The sequence below is a fragment of the Dermacentor silvarum genome, chromosome 2, assembly GCF_013339745.2.
Source record: "Dermacentor silvarum isolate Dsil-2018 chromosome 2, BIME_Dsil_1.4, whole genome shotgun sequence".
Lineage (NCBI taxonomy): Eukaryota > Metazoa > Arthropoda > Arachnida > Ixodida > Ixodidae > Dermacentor > Dermacentor silvarum.
In genome coordinates, this window is record NC_051155.1 from 58,033,167 (window position 1) to 58,056,608 (window position 23,442).

The following is a 23,442-nucleotide window of genomic DNA, read 5'->3' on the forward strand; positions in this document are numbered from 1 at the left end:
CTGCACAAGCACAGCGCTGAGTCCTACACTTATTGCGTCGGTGTGCACTTCGGTATCGGCTTTTTCGTCGAAATGTGCAAGTATTGACGGCGATTGCCAGGCGTCGCTTCAGTTCTTCAAATGCTTCGACTTGCGGCGTCTCCCACTTGAACTCGACGTCGGCCTTCGTGAGGTACGTAAGTGGCTCAGCGATCCGTGAAAAGTCCTTCACGAAGCGCATGTAATAGGCGCGCAGTCCAAGAAATCTACGGACTGCCTTCTTGTCGGCGGGCGGAGGAAAGTCAGCGATGGCCGCAGTTTTCTGTGGGTCAGGGCAAACTCCAGACTTGTTGATGACGTGGCCCAAAACAAGAGCTCCTCGTATGCGAAGCGGCACTTTTCTGGCTTTAGCGTGAGTCCGGAGGTCTTGATAACTTGAAGAACTTTTGAAGGCGCCGGAGGTGTTCCTCGAAGCTTGAGGCAAACGACGTCGTCCAAATAGACGAGGCAAGTCTGCCACTTCAAGCCTGCCAGTACATTATCCATGACGCGTTGGAAAGTCGCAGGTGCCCAGCAAAGACCAAACGACATGACCTTGAACTCGAACAGTCCGTCTGGGGTTATAAAGGCAGTCTTCTCCCGGTCCCTCTCGTCGACTTCGACTTGCCAGTAGCCGGTGTTTAGGTCCATTGACAAAAAGTACTTTGCGTTGTAGAGTCGATCCAAGGCGTCGTCAATACGTGGGAGAGGGTATACGTCCTTCTTCGTGATTTTATTGAGGCGACGATAATCGACGCAGAAACGTAGCGTTCCATCCTTCTTCTTTACTAACACCACAGGGGACGCCCACGGACTCTTGGATGGCTGGATGATGTCGTCGCGTAGCATTTCGTCGACTTGTTGCCTTATGGCCTCGCGTTCGCGCGCCGAAACTCGGTAGGGGCTCTGACCGAGTGGGCGGACATATTCGTCGGTTATGATGCGGTGCTTGGCGACATAGGTTTGTCGAACTTTTGACGACGACGAGAAGCAGTTCTTGTATTGAAGGAGCAGAGCTTTTAGCTATTTTTTCTTATGATTGGGAAGGTTCTGATTGACGTCGAAAGTTGGTTCAGGTACTACAGTCATCGTTGCAGGTGCACTAGAATCCGTGAAGGCGAAAGCACCACTGGATTGTACTATTTCGTCGATGTAGGCGACCGTGGTGCCTTTGTTAATGTGCTTGTATTCGTGGCTGAAGCTCGTAAGCATCACTCTTGCTTTGCCTTCATGTAGCTCACCTATGCCTCTAGCGACGCAAATTTCACGGTCGTGCATAAGTGATGATCGCCCTCGATGACACCCTCCATGTCTGTAGGCACTTCGGTACCGACGGAAATCATTACGCTGGAGCGAGGCGGAACGGTGACTTGTTCTTCTGGCACATTCAAGGCATGGTAACTGGTGTTTGTATCCGGTGGTGTCGCGTTGTGCGTTGAAAGCGTTATCGACTTGGACCTTAAGTCGATGACTGCACCGTGTTGTTTTAGACAGTCCATGCCTAGGATAACATCCCTGGAGCCATGCTGCAGGATTACGAAGCTCGCCGGGTAAGTGCGGTTGTTTACCGTGACTCGCGCTGTGCATATTCCAGCCGGCGTTATTAGGTGGCCTCCCGCTGTCCGGATATCGGGTCTTTGCCAGGCCGGTTTCACCTTCTTCAACTTGACGGCGAACTCGCCACTGCAGACGGAATAGTCGGCTTCAGTGTCGACGAGAGCGGTGACGTTATGACCATCGAATAGCACGTCTAGATCGGTAGACCATCGTCTGGCGTTACGGTTAAGTCGTGGCGTCGGATCACGGCTGCGTCGGCTTGCTGCGCTGCTGCTACGTCGCGTTGGTAGGTCTACTTTCGGCGGCGAAGTGTTGTCGTCAAGGCTCTTGCCAGGCGCTATGCTGATACCTCGTCATGATGATTCGCGAATTTAGTTTGTCGGCGGCGGAGTATCTTCAGCATTGCGTCGTACAGCAACCGCACCTCCATCGGTTGCTGCCTTTAGTTTCCCGGGTAAGGGCTAGGAGATCGGCCCCAGGTTGGGCCGGCATACAGCCCTTACCCGGCCCAACCCGGGGCGAGATGTAGCGGCCTGGTGACGGCGAGCGTGAGGGTCGTCGTGATTGCCACTGGGCTCTGGCGAGGTAGTCGGCGATGTCACGTGACCGCTCGCCAAGCTGTGGACGTGGCGCGCTGACGGAGAACCCTTGCAGGCCCACAAAATCAAGCTACACTCGAAGCACAACGAAAGCGATGAACACAGACGGCGATCGTCGAAATCTGATCAGCGGCGAAACGCGTCGGCTTTTATACATGAGTCATCGAAGGTCCCAGAATAATCCGTGGTACCCGCGTGTCTTCCAGAAAGTTCTAGATAATTCGCGTTGCTCATACAATCAGATGACATGAGCGTCGGTGACAAGAGACAACGGATAGAAGCATCGATAACGTTCCAGAAACTTCCGATACCTGCAGGCGCGTCCTGTGCCTAGCGATTACGTTTAACATTTGTTAGCCGGTGAAAAGTGGTCACCGGTGAAAGATAAACATGTATACGTGTCAATATGATTATGAAAGATTGAGTAAAACAATTTAAGACGTACACTGTAAAAAAAATTTCTTCAGTTTACGGTGAAAGTTGAAGGTAAAACGTTGCCGGACACTTTTCCGTAAATGAAAAACAGCGTTTCCGTCAAACGGATAGTCTGTAAAATTTTTTTCCGTTGAATGGAAAACGGAGAGTTCCGTCAAATGGAAAACGGTGATTTCCGTCGAATGGAAAACGGAGAGTTCCGTCGAATGGAAAACGGTGATTTCCGTCGAATGGAAAATGGTTATTTCCGTAGTTGTGATCACGGAATTGTCTGTATTTTCCAAATACAAAACGGTGAGCTCCGTAGAACGGAAATTCTGTAAATTGAGCACCGTACTTTCCTAATTAAAAACGGACAGACCGTAGTGAGGAAAGGTATGCACATAAAACACACAAAAAGAACAGAAAGGAAGACAGAAACACCTTTTTTTTGTTCTTCTTGTGTCCATGTCTTCTATGCTTGCGTGCCTGTACCATGAATCCGTACGAACTTGTTCAGCTTTATCTTGCTTCGTATCAACAGGTGCAAAATTTGTTTTGTAAATGATGATGCGGGTGTATATCTCCAGCAAATGAGAAAATTGTTTGTTTCATTGAAATAAGTTATACCAAGTTGTACATTACAACATGGCTAACTCACATCAGATATAGCTTGAAATGGGGCAGAAATCAATGCACATAAGTGGACATACACCACACTGAAAATGCTGTGTGTGCACGTTTCCTCCTTGTGTAACTGTCTTCTACACCGCTTCATCTTCGTGTCAGTGTTGCCATGTTGCATTTGAGTTCTGTACATGACGTGTACAAAGCATACATACAAATTCGTGCCCAAAAAGCAACAAGCCACCTGAATCTGAACGAAACTGCGTGTTTATTGTGCTTTACTGAAAAAAACTTGCAAGATAAGACACTAGAAATGGGCTGACTAGAAGGATTGGTTGAGAATCGGAATGACTGGTTGCTTGCAGATGCCTCCTGCCTTTGCCTGAAAAGGAAAAAAAAAACAATCAATTAAGACTCTTTATTAGTAGTAAAATCTCGTTACAAGAGACACTCGGTTATGAGAGACATTTCAAAATGGTTTGGTTGGTTTTCCTATGTTCGCCATGTTAACAACATTGCATACAAGAGACATGGTTACAAGAGACACTCGGTTACTAAGGACAACTTTTTTTATGTCCCTAGAGCAAATTCTTCACTATTTATAAGAGACACAACCCAGACACGCTCACGTAATGCGGCTAACGTCGTACTAACCGGTATGCGCTGCAATTTTCACTCCCTTGGCTCTATTTTGTTTCGTTCCGCAGCCGGCTGTCATTCCTCACATGGTTGAGACTACCAATTTCACTGAATTTTCTGCCATTATGCTTCTATAATCGTCGCGCTCCCACACCGACTCTGTGACAGAGTACCATTGAGTTGGATTTCTGTCACAGCGTATACGGTGCTGGTCGCTTTGTATGCCGGTAATCAAACTCCGGAGCCATAGCCATGTTTCCATGAGACAGCTCTGTTCGCATCAAAGATGAGTTTAAACACACTTTGGTGCTCATGTATAATAAAGTGGTCTAGTCCGACTCCTCAGTGTTTTTAGAATTTTGGTTACAAGAGACCTTGGTTACAAGAGACATGTTTCCCGAGTCCCTTGGGTGCCTCTTGTAACAAGGTTTACTGTACCACCATCATCACCGTTTTTAGTCAGATACATCAACAATAAATGATTTCCAAGTCACAAATGTAACTACCAGTGCTCTAAAAAAATGTCATACTCTGCCTTGTTGGTATATGTTCCTAGCCTTATAACATGAAAAACTTCAGATGAAATCTACCCAAGTTATTTGATGGCTCACTTGGAACAGGCAAAACTCTCACGTGCACATTGACAGTCAGAGATTACATTTTCTGCATGTAGGTAGAGCTACCACGACCCCCACCATACTGCGGACCATGGCTTTCAACTTTCACTGCTCTAATAGAAAACCTTGCAGATTCCACTGTTTTCCCAAAACAATGAAGCACTCTTAAAACGAGCTCAAACCACTCATGTTGTACAATTCCGATGCAAAACAACCAAGCCAGAGGTACTGTCCAGATGACCAGCTTATAAATTAGCAACAATATGAAGAAAGCATGCCTTGCAATACAACATGTGTGCCTTTCAGCCTCTTTCAGATTTGGTTGGTTTTTGTCATGAAAGTATCAATGTGCAATATACTTTTTACTTAAGCAATGATAATTGAAAGTTATGGTCGTCAGTGCGTCAACATACTATCTCCACCCCCTTAAAAAGTTATAATTATAGACACACCACCCAAGGTCAATCCACATAAGTCGCTGTGTTCCCCCAAAAATTTGCCGTTTTGTCAGTCTGTGCTTTTCGAAGTAACCTGTAGCACTTTCGCGACGTAAATGAACCTGCAACAAGTACACATGGACCCCATATGTGGCAGCTACAGGCAGTACCGTTTATTCTGTCCATTCCTTGACTGGCAACCCCAGAACCAAACAAATAATGCAACATGTCGTTCCAGACAGCATTACTTGGGTGACGTGCTTAATTTGGGAATTCCGCCTCTCCTAAAGAAATTTTAAAGTAAAGCTCAAACTAAAGCAATGTCCAAATATGAGCGCTTCTCGTGGATTTTGAGAGTCAACGAGGGCAGAGCTATTTGCCCAAATGTCTGCGACTTCAATGGCAACAGGATGGCCAAATTCCGTGCTGTTAATAGATGCAGAGAAAAACACACTGAACTTAAAACATGTGCAATGATGTGTTTTCAAAGTTTTACTTTATATCGTAGCAGGGATACTCCGTGGTAATTAGTTGGAATTCATGCTATTTGCCTGCAGTCTGTGCCAAAATATTCTTAGAGCCATAGCCACAACACTTTTTCTTTGGGATTAATCAAAATACGGATTTGGCAGAATCCAGAAAAAAATGCTTCCAACTGAACAGGTGCTTCTATATTTTATTTTCAAAGACAATTCTTTTTCTTGCGAAACTAACAATGAGGGTAGCTATAGGGGCTTGTTTGTATGGCATCTTTTATTTTATTGCAGCGCAAGGCTGAACAACAGGTACAACAGAAAGGCACATTTGACATGCACACAGTGTTAACTTCCAACATCAGATTTATTTCCTGTTCTCGTCACTATATATACCCTCAAAACGTCATACAACACGTGTGAAGGCACGGTAAACATGAACTAAAGAAAACCAGGAACCACACGCATGCAGTTTTTTTAGCCACACAGATTGACACATGTACACGTTTAACGCGAACAAAGATAATCAAGCTCTTTCGAGGATAATGAAATTGAAGGCTTACTGATGCATGCGTCACCAAATGTTGATATGTTTCTAGTGTCTATAGTTCAGCGCATTATCTTGCACCTGCTTCTATTCATGATGACTGCTTTTTTGAATCTAGGTTTGCACTTATCTTTGGCAATGAAGGGCAAGAAAACCGTCAGCAGCCAGGGTATTTAATTTGTTATTGTGTTCTCATAGCCTGTCATTTATACATCTAACAGTTTGGCCAATGTAGGACCCTCCACACCCAAGAGGAATGCGGTATACAACACACGCGATATAATCAATGAATTTGCTTTTATGTTCCTTCTCGCATGCAGTATCCAAAATTCTTTCTGGCCTTGACTTCCCACACAGGCTCATTAATTTAGTAGGCGTCGAAAAAACAACATTGATGTCACTCCTTCCAGCAATCTTTAATCTGTGGGAGAAACTATGTATGTAGGGCATGGCAGCAATCTTTTTCTTTATATCGGTACTTGTACCATATACCTGCTCAGAACCTTTTTGCTGTGCCTTTTTAAGCAGTCCTGCTGCGACTGACATGAGCACGTGGCTCGGGTAAACAAAGCCGCTTAAACGTGAGACTTGCCGTTCGAAGCAATCGTGCATTAGGTGCAGGATAGCCATGTGACGGGAAGTTTGGATTCCTTCACATTAATTTTGTGCTCACCGATAACAAAACCTGCTGGGGTTAAGAACCTAGGGCAAGTAAGCCACTTTTACCATTTCATTCCGTGCATACAAAACTTGAAGAGGGGGAATCATGAAGGTGTGTTTCAGTGAAGCGCTCAAGAAGCCATGCCGGCACCTAATGCACAATAGCTTCAGATGGCAAGTCTCACGTTTAAGCGGCGCTGGTTACCCGAGCCAAGTGAAAAAAGGTTCCGAGCAAGTGAATGGTACAAACACCGACATAAAGAAAAGAAAGGTTGCTGTCATCCCCTACATACATAGTTTCTCCCACAGAATAAAGATTGCTGGAAGGTCTGATATCAACATAGTTTTTTCAGCTCCTAATAAATTGGGGAGCCTGTGTAGGAAGACAAAGCCAGAAAGAATTGCGGATACTGCATGCGAAAATGAACATAAAAACAAATTCATTGATTGCATCACGTGTGTTTTATACGACATTCCTTTGAGTGTGGACGGTCCTACATTGGTCAAACTGGTAGATGTATAAATGACAGGCTACGAGAACACAATAACAAAGTAAATACCTGGCTGCTGATGGTTTTCTTGCCCTTCATTGCCAAAGATGCAAGCGCAAACCTAGATTAAAAAAAACAGTTATCATGAGTAGAAGCAGGTGGAAGATGATGCGATCTTTGTTCGCGTTAAACGTCTACATGTCTGTCAATCTATGTGGCTAAAAAACTGCATGCGTGTGGTTCCCGTTTTTTTTAGTTCATGTTTACCGAGCTTTTACACGTGTTGTATGACGTTTTCAGGGTATATATAGTGATGAGAACTGGAAACGAATCTGTTGTTGAACGTTAACGCTGGCTGTGCGTCAAATTTGCCTTTCTGTTGTCCTTGTCGTTCAGCTTGCGCTACAACAAAATAGAAGATATCATTGATTTCATTGTCGTCAGGCTCGGGCACAAAATAAAATTTGTTCACCAAAATTAAGTGGTCACCAGGCATGTCTAGTTGAATTTATCTGAACATGCTCTACTGTCGGTGGTGAAGATGTTGCCAGTTTAAAGGGCTGCAAGAAGGCACTAGTTATGTTTTCTAGGGCAAGAAGGCAACAGAGTATGTTACCTAAGGCAAGTAGTCACAGGAATCCTGGATCAGTAGAAGAAAATTTAGAAAATAATAATTGGTTGGAACATATATGTCACACACTTCTGAGTCACCAAGCGCTTGTCTTTGTCTCCCTTTCTTGTGCCTGTGTATTTTTATTGCGCTAAGTTACTTGTTCATTTATGCACTATGATGATGAACTTGTTTTGGAAAACTTCAAATGTGTACCTGACGTTTGACTCCCTTTTGCATGTAAGTAAACATTATGAACTTGTCGCTGTGAACAGTCATCTCCATTTGCTGTACACTTGTGATATAGGGTTAACAGTATTTGAAGGTTTGTGCATTAAGGCAGGAGAGCAGCACTTGCTGGATGGCTCATCAATTAATTTGCAGAAAAATGCAGCAGTGTGCAACGATTGCATCACTAATGACCTTGAAAATCTTGTTAGTTATTCATTTGTAAACACCTGTTGTCAAACAGCCTGCTGACTAAAGGTCTGAACACGTTATACAGAATTATAGCAGGTACTACTACACGAAAGAAAACCTGTAATAGAACCTACCAAATACCGTATCAGTGTAGTGGCAGGTCAAATGGCTCCTCAATGCTTGTGTCCTTCCTGGGAGAAGGAAAGAAATGTTAAGCTTACACTGACAGCACCAAACCACACAAACGTAACTGCCACAGGACATGAGGAGTTGTAACTAGATACAGTCAACCTGCTTAACCATCTCATAGACATTCAACGACAGAATGTACCTTCATGGAGCCTCTAATCTATGAAATTCATGCTGTAATACAAACATGCTAGCAGACAGAATCAAAATTGCATGCATGGAAATTCTCAGGAAAACTATATTTCCTAGCTACCACAGTCCACTCCTTGTGAAGTACAAGTGACGGTCTAAGCTACAATCAGAAGGTGGAAAATTCGGGATCCTTTCTAGTAAACAACTAACCATATCTCTACCTGTACTCAGCAATACAAAGGTGAATCACAAGTACTATACTGATAAAGAAAAGTTCAGAACTGCTGCTAAGTGAGTGCTATAAATAAATGATTTCGAATTTATCTTCATGTAAGACTAGGCGTGTTAACTTTCTTTACATTACATGAAAGACTGGTCAGAAAAATATTGCATTCAGTCAATATTGTGATTTGCAAAACAGTAGTAAGAGGTTAAGGTTGGAGACCCTCAGGTGGTATGTTGCGATGTTTCGAGAAATTGTTTCAAGGAGCCTCTTTCCTTAACCCTTTCACATGCCAATTAGTTGTGTTGATTGAAAACTTAGCTTCACCGCATTTCTTACATCTTCATATTCATAAAATGCTTACAGAAGTACAATAGATTAGGAGTTTTCAGTTCTTTAGTGAGTTTGTCAAGTTTATGGAATGTGCACTCCATGCAAAAACTCAGTGCAAGTACATCAGATTTGCAAACATCAACTATTTCATGTCTACCAGGCTTGAATAGCACCTATCCAGCCATTCGAAAATTATGACTGGTGCAACACACTGTGAAAAACGATGAAAGAAGTGACATACATACAATTACATACACCAAGCAAAGTACCCAACCATCTACCTTCATACTTCCTTTACTAAAACAATTTGCCTGTGTAATTCAAACATGCAGCACTATTTCAATTAGAAGAGTTTGAAGATGTACGGGACACATTTTAAATATCCTTACTTTAATCAATGCCATTGCTATTAATGCACTATCTTGGTGTATTGAATTGTGTGCATAGCGTCGGAAAGGATTAATCATATTCATGTAATCTTTACTGAAACTCAAGGCATAATACTCATATTTGTTTACAGTTTTGTGATGAGACAACACGACAGATGCGGGAGTTAAAAAAGCATCTTTATAAAATGCTGTAGAAAGCAAGTTGAAGCAAGTTTCTACAACCTCTCGCAATACCGAGCTATTTCCCATGAGTGTTCTAACAGTTCCTTGTAACATGATGCACTGTTTTCACAGACATAGCTTGAATCTTTGTATCTCAAGTTTTGGAAGCAACTTATGAATTGCTATAACAAGCAGATTTGAAGCCCCTACCCAGACTGCACAGCCACTTTAACACCACGTGTAATGAATTATGTCATCCATATGGCACAGTTTCCGATTATATTCCCAAGCATGAATCTTATAATTGCAAGTTATGTAAGAGTGTACCTATGCGATTACTTGGGGACAGCACGAAAAGACGGGAGAAGGCTAGACAACATGAATGCAGGCAAAGAATTTTGTTTACAGACAAACATATATATACTAGGCTTGTTGTCCTGCGTAGTTGCAGCTGCTGGATAGCGGGATAATGTAAACAACAACCGCACAGTTGATGAACTGCTGTTCTGCCTTTTGCTACACTTTGCGTCAAGGCTCGGTCCGAGTCACCCTTTTCGCACAATGTACCCCGATTGCTCGACGTGAAAAATAAAAGGAAAGTTCCAGCTTTCCCAACAGTCTCTTTGACACTATGACTGACCTTGTGAATATGATATAACAGTGGCCACCACACTTTAAGGAAATGTTAGACATGGGTTCAGAAGCTCTCCTCCACTTGGTGATGCCTCGATTTCTTGAGGACGCCTTTTGGTGTTCCTGTGATGAGCTTCACAGCGAAAGAGTGTGCCGATGCGGAAGGCAGAATACCCTCCTCCAAACATTGGGCATAGCTCCAGCATACATAACACTAACCAAAGAAAACCCTGCGGTCCAGAAATGGAAGATCACTGTCTAGTGGTAGTTTTTCCCCGTACGTGAACTCATCTAGCACTGCAGAGAAGACAGGAAGAAAATCACTCTACCCATTTAGTAGCCTTACTTCACCTAATATAGAGGAGAAAGTTGCCAATGAAGCAAAATAACTTTACTACACTGGTGCCCACAATAGCTAGTGTTTTACGGTTACCTGACAGTGTTTTTGTCTGTGAGAAGTTGCCAAGCAAGGCTACTCAAGGAGTTCAGCCATTTTTTAATGTCTCCTCCACAGTGCCAGGTGTGCTCATGGAAGTAAAACTGCTGGAAGGCAAGCTCCAATATCTGGCTTGAAGGTTTTCTGTGGTGAGCATCGTGCTGGATCTATGCCCCACACTCAAAAGTGTCTTGGCCTTTCCTATTAGCGCACTTGAACACTGAAGCGTGTTGTTGCTACAGGAACACAAGGGCACTACCACGAAGTGGAGGGGAGCTTCAAGACCCAAGTATGGTTGCTTTTAACAGTGTGTTCGCACTGCCTTTCGCCATGCGTTGCCAAGAAGCATTTAACGGAGCTGAACATAGGTGAAGTCTTCAGTCGGAGTACTTCAAGGAAGCCAAGGCCTATCACTGCTATACAATAGGTACACAAAGGAAGCTGTCAATTCAAGCAAATTGCTAGGGAGAGTTGGAACTACCTTTTTATTTTCAGGGCCAACAAACTGGTCAGGTACGAAAATGTCAACCGGACCAGGTCAAGACGAGAAGTTTGCATCAAGAAGTATGTGCTGGAGATCATAGGAAGTGCAGTTGGTGCTGTTTACAACATCCTACTGCCCTGCAGCAGCAATTATGTAGGACAAACAGGACGACGACACAAGGACTATCTTAGGAAACACGCACAGACCCTCGACACAAGATGGGGAAGCAACGTAGCTATTGATGCTGCTTTGTGCAGTTGTATATCAAGTTTTGAGCAATGAAGAATCCTCATGGCACATGTTCAAAACATACAAAACTCGCAGAATAGCCCCCACATATGCTAGTGTGTATACACTTAATCTTCTAGACAAATTAAGGTATTTCAGATGAACTGCTAGAGCGTTCTGAACTGGGCTGGTTGGTGCATGTATAGGAAGGAACTGAATGGTGCCATAGACAGGATAAAGGGAATGTGTTGCTGTGCCCTTCACCTTCACTTCATTCTGGCAGTAGTGCTGTTCATTCCCTTCAAAATATTCATATATTTTGGTCATCTGACCACGTGACACAGCTGTGTGCTGAAGCTATATTTTACCTTGTTATGATACCTTCCAATGTCACACGCAAATCCGTCGAGGCATCTTCACCTATTATAGTAAGCTGAGCAGTGGCTAACAGTGAGCTTAACTGTGGCTACACTTAGTTACCATGGAGCCCATGCATGACAGTGTTAGAGGTCAGTATGCAGGTGTTTTTGCATACTCATAGAGGCAAACTAAACGAAGAATTTTTATTGGTGCATGTTTTATCTGTTGCCTCATATCCCGAAATCTGGTGCTATTAGTGTTTTTTGAACACAACTCATGTGCAACCGAGACAAGTATGAAACAATCCCACTTTCAAGTCGACGTCCTCATGCTGAACCAATTGGTTGCCCCAGGAAGAACAAAACATCATTTATCTTTTGGATGCATCTGCAACAATTATTATACTTGTATAGGCATTGTCATTCAACCAACATTTGCAGTCAATGTCCATTAGGACTGCATATGCATGACTGATATACGATAGAATGGCACAGCTTACCAGAACAAATAGCACAATGCAAGACTGCTTTGCCACTGGTGTTGCAAGCAGGCCCCCATGACTGAGAAACTGAATGCAAGGCGGCACACAGACATCCTTCACTGGTGCAACAGCTGCAAATGAAATACTGATATCAGTTACTTTCTGACCGGTCATCCAAAGCAAAGCACAAACATTTTTATATACAATTACACTATTGCATATAAGCTCGTCACTGAGTTACTGTTATTGCTGTGAGATAGCTCACAGTATTTTATAAAGTGCTAATGGCCTCGTTTAACTTTTTGCAAAAAAAAACTTTATGAAGCACTTTCTATTAGAAAAATGAGCTGACAAAAATTTTGCCCTGCATAACTTACAACACATGCACGCATTTTAGAATTATTGCAGTGATGCGTGTAAGCTGAAAATTAGTCTATGCAACTCGAGACAGTAAGTGTGAACCTCCCTTCAACATCAGTGTTGACATATAGTTTGGTTTGTTTTTACACTTGTTAGGAATATATATAACTTTGGAATGTCCGTAATGCACGTTTGGCCACCACTATTCTATGTCAAGGTTAAGTTAAAAATTACTTTTCGCATGCATTTGTTTTACAATTACGGCCGCATATGGGCAGAACTTAAGCGGCAATCCTCCCTCCCAGAATACGTGATATGCTGACGTACTGCGTCAGAACGTTAATCGTCAGCCTGGTAGCTGTCAAAAAAAAAACGAATACAGATTGCCAGGTAGAAAATAATCCGTTTCCTTTGCAATGACTCTTAACGGGTATCACGCGGACAACTTTCAATTGCGATCGTGCACGATTGCTCGGGCTCTACTACAAACGAAAGGGCACCGTGTGACACCCGTGTTCCCTACCACTGCAGGTGGCACAAGGTTATGGCAGTAAGCACGCTCCACCGTCATTTGATTGTAATGAAGGGGCATGCACATCGAACATGCTCAATGAGGTCTTCATACATGAGCAATCTTCCAATCCCGGGCGTGAACACTGCGATTATGCACGCCCAGCCAAGGCACTGCGTCCGAAGCTTATAATAATGGCTAAAAATTTCACTGTGATGCAATGCGTCACCGAATATTGGTAACATAACGTTGCACCGCGTCGAGAGAGATACTAACGGGTACAACGCCTTCACTTAATTTTGGAACGCCGAGCACACAGCACAACACAGTACTAACTGGAATGCTAACGTCCGTAAACCAGCGGCCACATTAGACGACAAAGGAGCTACTAGAGGCGTCAACGCCGCTAATATTGCCTACACGTCTCAGTTGTAGTGAGTATGCATTCAACACAACAAATGAAACACCCCTTTATCACAGACTCGCAATGTCGCTTTGTCAATCCTCATGGCCAAGGAATCTCGTTAAAGAGCGTGCTCACACAACACAATTGAGCCCATCACCGGCCATCGCGGAGCATTTCGCACGCGCGACGTGCACCAACAACGAAAAAAGGACACTTAAATCACTTACTTGTGTAACAATCCAGCGCCGATTCCTTCCTATTTAGTGTGAAATCACAAATGCGACAGGAACACCACCTCCACCGTCCGCCATTAGCGAGTACTCGTACAGTTGTTTGTGCTGGAGGAATCCAACCCAGCGTGTAGGCGCGATGAAGGGGTGGTAAGCAGCGCCACCGCTCAAACCCTACCTGCTTCTTTTTGTGTGTTTACTATGCTCGCACGCGAATAATGTTCAAACAGCGTTATCTATGGTGATATATGTAACTGGCAGTGAGAGTAGACAGTGTCTTTTCGTTATATTCTTTGCGTGTTCATTTTTCACTAGTAACATGTTCAGTTGCCCTCCTCATGAAATTACGGACGGCTCTCCGTATTTCAAAAACGGAGCTCACGTCCGTCTTTTTTACGTAGAATCCCGCCGTTTTTCATAAACGGAGCTCACGTCCGTCTTTTTTACGTAGAATCCCGCCGTTTTTCATAAAACAGAATGGTCTACGTAAATTTTACGTAGGTTTTTGCTGTAAAATTACGGAAATTTTTTACAGTGTATATATATACACGCAATTGACTGGCCCCTCGATACACAACAGGTAGAAAGACATCGGTTTTCGTCTAAATGCCACTAGTGCACATTCTTTTCTTTCTTTCTTTTTCTGTAGATATCGTCAGACCTTGTCGGCGAAGATGCCATAGTTACGGTTGCCGCTTTCTGTTTTCTGGTGCGCACGTGTGGCCGTGTCACGCCGTCCGACAAGATGCAAATATCATCGGCGTAGAGCGAGACATTAGCCGTCTGTGGCAGAATTTCGGTGAGCCACATTAGAACGAGACTGAAAAGAGTCGGGCGCAACACTCCGCCTTCTAAGGCAGAGAGAAAGCACAATGATTATGATGAGGTTAGCTCAAAATGCAGGTAATATATGTTGACGAAAACGGCGAAAAAGAAAAATAGAACGCGTGCAGTTTAAAAACACACACGAGGTGTTACTAACAGGGAAACTCAAGATAGCTTACATAGTCTGACTGGTTTTTTATGCGGCAGGAATGCTAGAAGCGCCCCACTACAATGCGCAATTAAGAGACGCGATACCGGCACGGCGGAAGGGCGTCCCACAGCTCATATATATATTGTGAGCGCATTTTGTGCATATCGTCGTCGTCATCTGTACATACGACTCATCATCTTGTGTGAGCGCTATTTGTGCATATCGTCGTCGTCATTTGTACATACGACTCATCATCATCTTTGGTCTCGTGCGGTGCTTCGTCTCTGACTCGGGCGGCTGCTCGGAAATAAAGGCATCGCATATATATATATATATATAACGTTCCGAAGCAACGCTATCAGGGACGCCGTAGTGAAGGGCTACGTATTGTATTTGACCTCTTATACAGCTCTTTAACGTGCACTCAGTGCTCTGTCCAGATTTTTTTTTTTCATTTCGCCCCCATCTAAATGTCAGCAGCCGTCGCCATAAATCGAACACGCGACACCGCGTGTTGAGCACCAGAACGCCACAGCCCGGTAAATGTTTGTGGAAGCAAAGCCTTTCGCTTGCAATCTGTAACTTAGCAGCAGGATGGACAAGCGGGCTATAGTTGGTCCACGTTCGTCTGAAGAACTTTTTAAAGCGCAACGAAAATACGGGACGAAAGAAACCTGCATCATTAGCATTTATGTAGACACAAATGTTATATGGATGCATAAATACTTTCATTTCCGAGTAAGCGCAATGTCCTGTATTTTTCGCAGCGCTTTAAAGGGCAACTCCGGCGATTTTTCGATGTCCATTGACCTTAAGAAAATTTTGAATATGCGTTATCTTTTGCACTCTAATTATCTGTGCCAAACGATATGACGTGAAAGTCATTTAGTCTTCATTAAAATTAATTTTAAGGATTGTTCGCGTGTTCCCGACTCATGCCCACGAACGTATGACTTTTTACTGGCCACCACATGTGTTTGTGACGTCGGAGTCTGCGCCGCCACTTCGCCCAGAAACAACGAAGTTGGCTCCTTTTTCTACGAGACAACGGCCGACAATCATCGTTTTGACACGTGATGGCAGGTGCTTTTCTTCGTCTTTCCGCAGCACAATGCGCTGAGCTTGGGGCTCGTCAGCTGCATGCCTCGCGCGGCAGCGCCGGGTCAGGTGCGAATGGCGATCTTTCATCGCTCATATCGTCCCTGAAATCGCCGCTGTCTAGTTCAAAAGAGCTGCAAAAGCTCCCCGTGTCCTCAGAAGACATCGTCAGCTTCGCTTTCTCGCCACAGTACCGCGTGTACTGCGTGTTTACATTACGTATAGCGTAGGATCTGACGTCATCTACGCCTCGTTGACGTCGCACGAAGCAGCTACCCGTTTCGGTACCTCGTTTATTGGTTATTTAAAATTATTGATGAGTGTCTAAGCAAATCCAACCACCCTACCGGTGACAGGACTGTCAATGCCATTTTAAAATGATATATGCTAATATGGTGAAAAAATACGCTGCAGTTGCCCTTTAAAAAGTGTCTAAGATTAATCTGTAACTTATACAGCCTTTTTCACGGGACTGAAACTTTTTTTTGCTTTGCTGAATATTCTCGTCTCAAACTGCATAACGTGCGTTACTGCCCTGAAATTGCATTGATTGTCGGCTTATTGTTACATGCGCTTACCTGGTGCCGTCCGATGATCACGCACGTCGGGGACATGTGCCGAGGTGTATCGTTGCTGCGCTGCTGTCGTTATCGGGACTTTCACCACAGCTCCATGCAATTCGCTCAAGGCGGTTGAAGATAACGAGCGTAAATCAATGCTAGTTTACCATGCGCGCATAAAATCACTTTTGCAGGAACACAAGATTCGTTATCGCTCTGCCAGCTTGCCTGCATTACACAAGGCTTTATAAATGCCTCTCACTTGCCTAGTCTGTATCAGGCGAAAAATAAGCTCTTAGCACTATAGCCATCGTCACTCATGGCACGCTGGTGACGTTATCTTGCTTACTGTCACCTGTACAATGCTTTTCGAAGTGCTTCATCTTTATTCGCAATGCCGCGAGTTCGTTATCACTTCTCAATTTTCTTGCTTCCATAATTCAGCAGTTAATGTGAGTTTCCCATCGTATCTTTCGCATCAATGTCAGTTTCGCAGCATCATATTTATCAGAACGTGCCGTAAAATTTTGGTTAGAGGGCCTGTATAGCAAAAAGGTGTGTTTGCGATCTGTGATTCACGACTGCAGGCACATGAATTGCGATATCAGGACGTAACATATTGCATATATTTTAAAGGGACTGAGAAGTGGCCCGAGTGTGTTGTGGGGAAAACAAGGGGAATGCGGGAGGTGGCGATTCAAGGCGATGAGTAACACGAGAACAAGGTGAGGGCAGGAGCCAACGTTTCGACAAGTGGACTTGTCTTCAACAGCATATGTTGCCTTGAAGAAGACAAGTCCACTTGTCGAAACGTTGGCTCCTGCCCTCACCTTGTTCTCGTGTTACTCATCGCCCAGAGTGTGTTGTGAGACTTTGGTGGAAATTAAATGACCTTGTATTATACCCGCCGTGGTTGCTCAGTGGCTATGGTGTTGGGCTGCTGAGCACGAGGTCGCGGGATCGAATCCCGGCCACGGCGGCCGCATTTCGATGGGGGCGAAATGCGAAAAACACCCGTGTACTTAGATTTAGGTGCACGTTAAAGAACCCCAGGTGGTCCAAATTTCCGGAGTCCCCCACTACGGCGTGCCTCATAATCAGATCGTGGTTTTGGCACGTAAAACCCCATAATTTCATTTTTTTACCTTGTATTATAGTGATAGAATTTAACACGCTGTTCGCGATTGAAGTATGGGAATTATAACTTTAAATTGACAAAGAGAGTCTCGATAACTACTAAGTGGCGCGGCCTGGCGGTGAACTAATCTTGGTACACCGGATGTAGTCTATGAGATTAGTGTGCGTAAACCGGCTGTTATTAGGTACAGCATGCTTATTGCTTAAAAATTGCAGTTCGTATATTATTAGACGCTTGCGCTTTATTATATGCGTACCACGGTGTCACAGACCCCGGTGAACGAGGCGCAGACTCCGGACCAAATTCCAAAGCCGAATTATCAGCTTCCGAAAATAATCCCACGAAAGCAAGGACAATTAAGAATGGGCCCTCTGGTGCGCCAGCGAACGCCGGTTGCTGTCCAAAGACCGAGTCAGAGCCCAGAGTTGTCAAAACACAACAAAATATATTCTTCACACAAGGCAGTTACACACACACACACTTGCACACTTAGGCTAGACACAACACGATACAAATCAGATGGGTATTAATAAGCACAAGAAAATAATTCACGACAAGCTCTAAGAGTCCAATACGTAAAGTACAAAATGAAAAGGAGCACTAAGTGTCCAATTGTATTCACCGTGCTGGTCTTGTCAGACGATCTCGGCGTGGCTCGGGGCAAATCTCGAAGAAGGAACTTCTTCCGGAAATGCAGACGCTCGATGAACTCGTCGACTTGCTTGCCGGGGAATCCCCTTCTTCGCAGACGCTCGGTCTTCCCGTTACATCACTTCACCGGTGCGGACTGAACTCTCGAACTCCGGAATTCCACTGAACGATTCTCGCACGTCGGTTATATAGCTTCCACAGGCATTCTCGAACATTCTTATCGGAGTCGTGATCTCGTAGCATTGCCAAAGCTTGGGAAGCTTCTACTCTTTTCTCGTACCTTCGACCGCAGCTGTCGGAAGCGTTGAAAAAGAGGGGGGGGGGGGGGGTGATGACTCATCCCGTTGGCGCACGCTCACCCTGTAGTTATCTCTTTGGACTCGCCGGTGAGAAGGTGTCTCGGCGTGCGCATGTGCTCTCTCTCTCTCTCCGGTTAACGTCGCTTCGTCGAGTATTGACCCTTTTAGCGGAGCAGTTTGTTTTAGAGAAACGAGATGGCGCTCACGGCGGCGCGCCATATCTCTCCTCAGCGACAGCGCACGAATACGAAACCATTACCGCTTCTATCTTGCTTCTGTGCGATCAGCTGTCGGAAAGGCAACTGAGTTTTCGCTAACACACTGTGCTCCAATCATGCTAGATTGAATCATGTGGATTGAAGACGTGTGCAGTAGTTGGCTGCAAAAATAGTGACTGGCATGTTAAGGAATAGCATGAATCTGTGTGGCCAAGTTCGCGGACCGCTGCTGCAACTGTCCGGACGTGTTACCGGCACTTCGTGATGTAAGGCTTTACTCGAGGATACAGAAATTTGCTCATCCGCCAGCCTTGTATCGCTAACCTTCAAAGAAAGGGCTTCATCCCCAGAACGTCGGCAAGAGTGAGTACCACTAGTTAAACAATGACAAAGGGAGTAGCGCCGCTTCCTGTCATAGTAAGTTTCGCGCACGTTATATATACACATCTGTCCCAAATGGCAGGAAAACTTACGCCCACTCTATCGCCGACGTATGAAGAATAACTGAATGGGCGCATTCTTGAATATATGCGCACTGTATATGCACAATAAATGACGGACTACACCTATGGAGCACGAATGGTCGAAACTGAATGTTTCGTGACGGTCCACAAGAGTAAGCGAGTTACTAGCTGTAATATATATTTGCTACAAAGTATTAGAATGTACAAAACAGCTACGTTTCAAACATTGTGCGCAGCAAGAACAAATCTATCGGAACTGAACCCACCCGCGAGCGATTAGGCAGAAAATAATCAGATAGTGGCCGCACCGATCGAGGAAGTTCGCTGAGTCAGAAACTGACAAGCCACTGCTTCAAAATATTTGCTGAATAAAGAACAAAGCGCAAAACACACTAATCCTGACTGAATGCATAATCGGAAAGCTTGGATAGCTTGGAATACATATTTAGCCCCGCTTTTAGAGCAAGCACCATATACGCCGCTTGCGCCGTTTGGACCTACAGCTTAATCAGCTCCGAAGGCGCTTTTGCATGTTCTCTGAAGCTGTGATCAAAGCTTCGTGTCGTCCACCTAGTCACCGTCTACGATATCTCCGAAAACAGAGGTTTTCCAAGCCGCGCCGGCGTCGTACACTTCCATTGTAAACAAGGAAGCAACGGAGGCAGTCGAGGCAAGCAATGGAAGCGTCACCACATGATCAAACATGGCAGCGCCCACGGGATCGCCGCGAAAAGGGTCAATTGACGCTTTTCGCGGAGCATTTTGTTTTAGAGAAACGAGATGGCGCTCCCGGCGGCGCGCCATACCTCTCCCCCGCGACCGCGCACGAATACGAAACCATTACCGCTTCTACCTTGCTTCTGTGCGATTAGCTGTCGGAAATGCAACTGAGTTTTCGCTAACACACTGTGATCCAATCAAGCTAGATTGAATCATGTGGATTGAAGGCGTGTGCAGTAGGTGGCTGCAAAAATAGTGACTGGCATGTTAAGGAATAGAATGAATCTGTGTGGCCAAGTTCGCGGACCGCTGCTGCAACTGTCCGAACGTGTTACCGGCACTTCGCGATGTACGGCTTTCCTCGAAGATACAGAAATTTGCTCATCCGCCAGCCTTGTATCGCTAATCTTCAAAGAAAGTGCTTCATCCCCAGAACGTCGGAAAGAGTGAGTACCGCTCCTTAAACAATGACAAAGGGAGGGAGTAGCGCCGCTTCCTGTCATAGTAAGTTTCGCGCACGTTATCTATGCACATCTGTCCCAAATGGCAGGAAAACTCACGCCCACTCTATCGCCGACGTATCAAGAATAAGTGAATGGGCGCACACTTGAATATATGTGCACTATATACGCACAATAAGTGACGGTACGACATCGATAGCGCACGAATGATCGAAGCTGAATGTTTCATGACGGTCCACAAGAGTAAGCGAGTTACTAGCTGTAATATATATTTGCTACAAGGTATTACAATGTACAAAACAGCTACGTTTCAAGCCTTGTGCGCAGCAAGAACAAATCTATATAGGAACTGAGCACACCCGCGAGTGATCAGGCAGAAAATAATCAGATAGTGGCCGCACCGAGGAACTTCACCGAGTCAGAAACTGACAAGCCACTGGTTGAAAATATTTGCCGAATAAAGAACAGAGAGCAAAACACACTAATCCTGACTGAATTCATAATCGGAAAGCTTGGATAGATTGGAATACATATTTAGCCCCGCTTTTAGAACAAGCACTATGTACGTTGCTTGCGCCGTTTGAACATATGTTAATCAGCTCCGAAAGCGCGTTTGCATGTTCTCTGAATCTGTGATCAAAGTTTCGTGTCGTTCACCTAGTCACCGTCTACGATATCTCCGAAAACAGAGGTTTTCTAAGCCGCGCCGGCGTCATACACTTCCATTGTAAACAAGGAGGCGACGGAGGCAGTTGAGGCAAGCAATGGACGCGTCACCACGTGATCAAACATGGCAGCGCCCACGGGATCGCCGCGAAAAGGGTCAATAGACGTCCAGGCGCCGTTGTTCGCGTTGTTGTTTGAGGCGTATGCGCTCTCCCCCTCTGTTGAAGTTGCAGTGAGGCCGGCGTGTTCTTTCGCTGGCTTGCGTGACACGCGGCGCGCGCTTGGATTACGCGCTCTTTTGTGACACACGGAGTAATTAAAGTGCACGCTAAGGAGCGACGCGTGGCCCACAATGCATGGCGTGGCGCACATGTTGTACGCGCGCGAGTTTGCGAGTATAAGTACCCAGAGTTGTGTGGTCTCCCTCTTCCTGTGAGATACAAAATGCCATCGACTAGTTGTGTCGCAAGTGGGTGCCAGCAGTACAATATTAGCACACGCGTGGCTACGGCAAGACGCCGAACTGCGTATCACGTGCAAAAGTGTCATCTCGCTTTCGAGAACTTGACTTGACTTGGATAAAAAACACTCTTGATTGGTTAATGATCAAACCAGTCGGACGAAAATACGTATACCTATTACTGCAGAAATAATTTACCAATTCTGAAAACACGAATCGCAGGAACATCGGCTTGATAAAAAAAAAATACCTTCTCGCAGTCACGGCCGCACTTGTAGTCTGCTTCCCACAACTGCCCGCGTATAATCGCTATCGCGCGCTCACCTGTCACAGTTTTCAGCATGCTTCCAGTAAACGAGTACATCCTCAGTGCAGATCGAAAAATTCTGATAAAGATGTTCCACTGTGCTTTCCGCGTTACCACTTCTTGATTTTGTAGACACTGACCGGTAAGCCTTCCACTGCACTAAAAAAAAAATGGGTTCCATAAAGATTGGTTATCAGTCCCTTTAATCACTTTGCGTTGTGATGCGGGTCATGAAAAGGGTCTCACACTGTTTGAAGCAATTAGGGGCCGGAATTGCAGTAACGCACGCGTCGGCGAGACTTGGAGAAGGTGCGAAGGCAGAACGTGCGTAATATCGGTGGCTAAAAATACCGCGGCGAACAGGTGCTCGCGCGACGTCGTAGTGCTATGGGGGCGGTGCGTGACGTCAGTGTCTGAGAAACGAGTACGGCGCGCGTTACGCGCAGCGGTTGTGTGGTGTACGACGTCGTAGTAGGCTCGTCGCGCTTATTTAGACTGGAAAAGAGCGCTGATGCAGAACGTTGGTCCACTATATGTGCAAAACATGTGCTCGATTTACACCCCAATAAAACAATGCATTAGCTGTAGATTCACTTATGAAAACAGTAATTTTTCTCTATTTCACCATGACGTACGTAAAACATAACATGGTTTCACATAAGTCACGTGGAGGTCTGTATGGGCCCTCGGGTAGCGATGATAGTGCCAGCATAAATAACATGTGTTGCAATTTGCAGGTTACAATGTAACAGGTTACAAACAAACAAAAATTCAGTAACCTCACCTCAGTGAGGTTACGTGCCTAGTGACCAAGTGCGCATAGTAAATGCGCACTTTTGGTGCGAAAAATGAGAAAAGAAAAACTAACGTGTATACGCGTCTCACAAGAGCTGAAACAGTATTTAATTTGTGTTTTCTAAAGGTTGTGCGACGGAACTATGGGTATTTCCTGGCAGTTGTATTTTTCTTTCGTTTTATTTATTGATTTATTTATTTACATAACCTGAAACACGTACCCCTTCCATTACGTAGAACATTCACATGGGAGCACGCGTTTCGCCAAACGTTCGCAATCAACCTATCCCAAAGACTCAGCGACGACTCTGCCACGCATCACAACTCGACTTGGTTTCGCTGCGGTTGTTAATTTCATTTGCTCTTTACGTGTTTCAAAACAAAAATGGGATAAAAAAAAAGAGCGCTAGCCAGCTAAAGTTGCCGCACCCGGTTTCTCTTTACTAGCATCTCAACGCGCGAAGCGGTCGGCGGTTCCACGCCGCGCTCGGCAACAGCGCCGCTTCGCGCATACAGCGTGCGAAAAAGAATCGCCCCGCGGCATTTATCATCCGGAGAGGAAGTTGCGCGCGCGCAACGGGCGATGCGGTTACGGACACCGGCGCCTCCGCGGCCGCCAAGGCTACGAGCGTAGCAGCCGCTTTCCCGCCTAGCGGACGAGTCCGCTTGCGTGCGTTGACGACTGAAGCAGCGGGAGCGGGGCCGAGCGCTGGCGCGTCAGCGCGACCTCCGGGCAGGGCCGGCGAGGCCAACCGACGAGGCGCGCGTGCACACAAGCACACAACAGCGAGCTGCCCTCGCCGCCAGCCTTTTTTCCCGCATTGTTCAAAGCGAGCCGTCATCTGCAGGCGCATCACGTTGACCGCTGCCGCCGCCTCGCGCGGCAGCGCCCGTCGCCCGACAGTTGCGTGCAGCGACCGTCGTGCGTCTTGCGCGACCGACAACGACGCTATACGTTTTACG

The 23,442-nt window shown here is 45.4% G+C and overlaps 1 long non-coding RNA gene across 1 annotated transcript; it reads right to left on the reverse strand.

Moving 5' to 3' along the window:
* Positions 1-3,464: 3,464 nt before the first annotated feature.
* On the reverse strand, positions 3,465-14,189 carry LOC125943014 (uncharacterized). Its single transcript, XR_007465494.1, has 4 exons — positions 13,664-14,189; positions 12,178-12,290; positions 8,244-8,300; positions 3,465-3,597 (listed from the first exon to the last, which is right to left on the reverse strand). It is a non-coding gene; the product is annotated as an uncharacterized LOC125943014 (long non-coding RNA).
* Between the last annotated feature and the right edge of the window lie 9,253 nt (positions 14,190-23,442).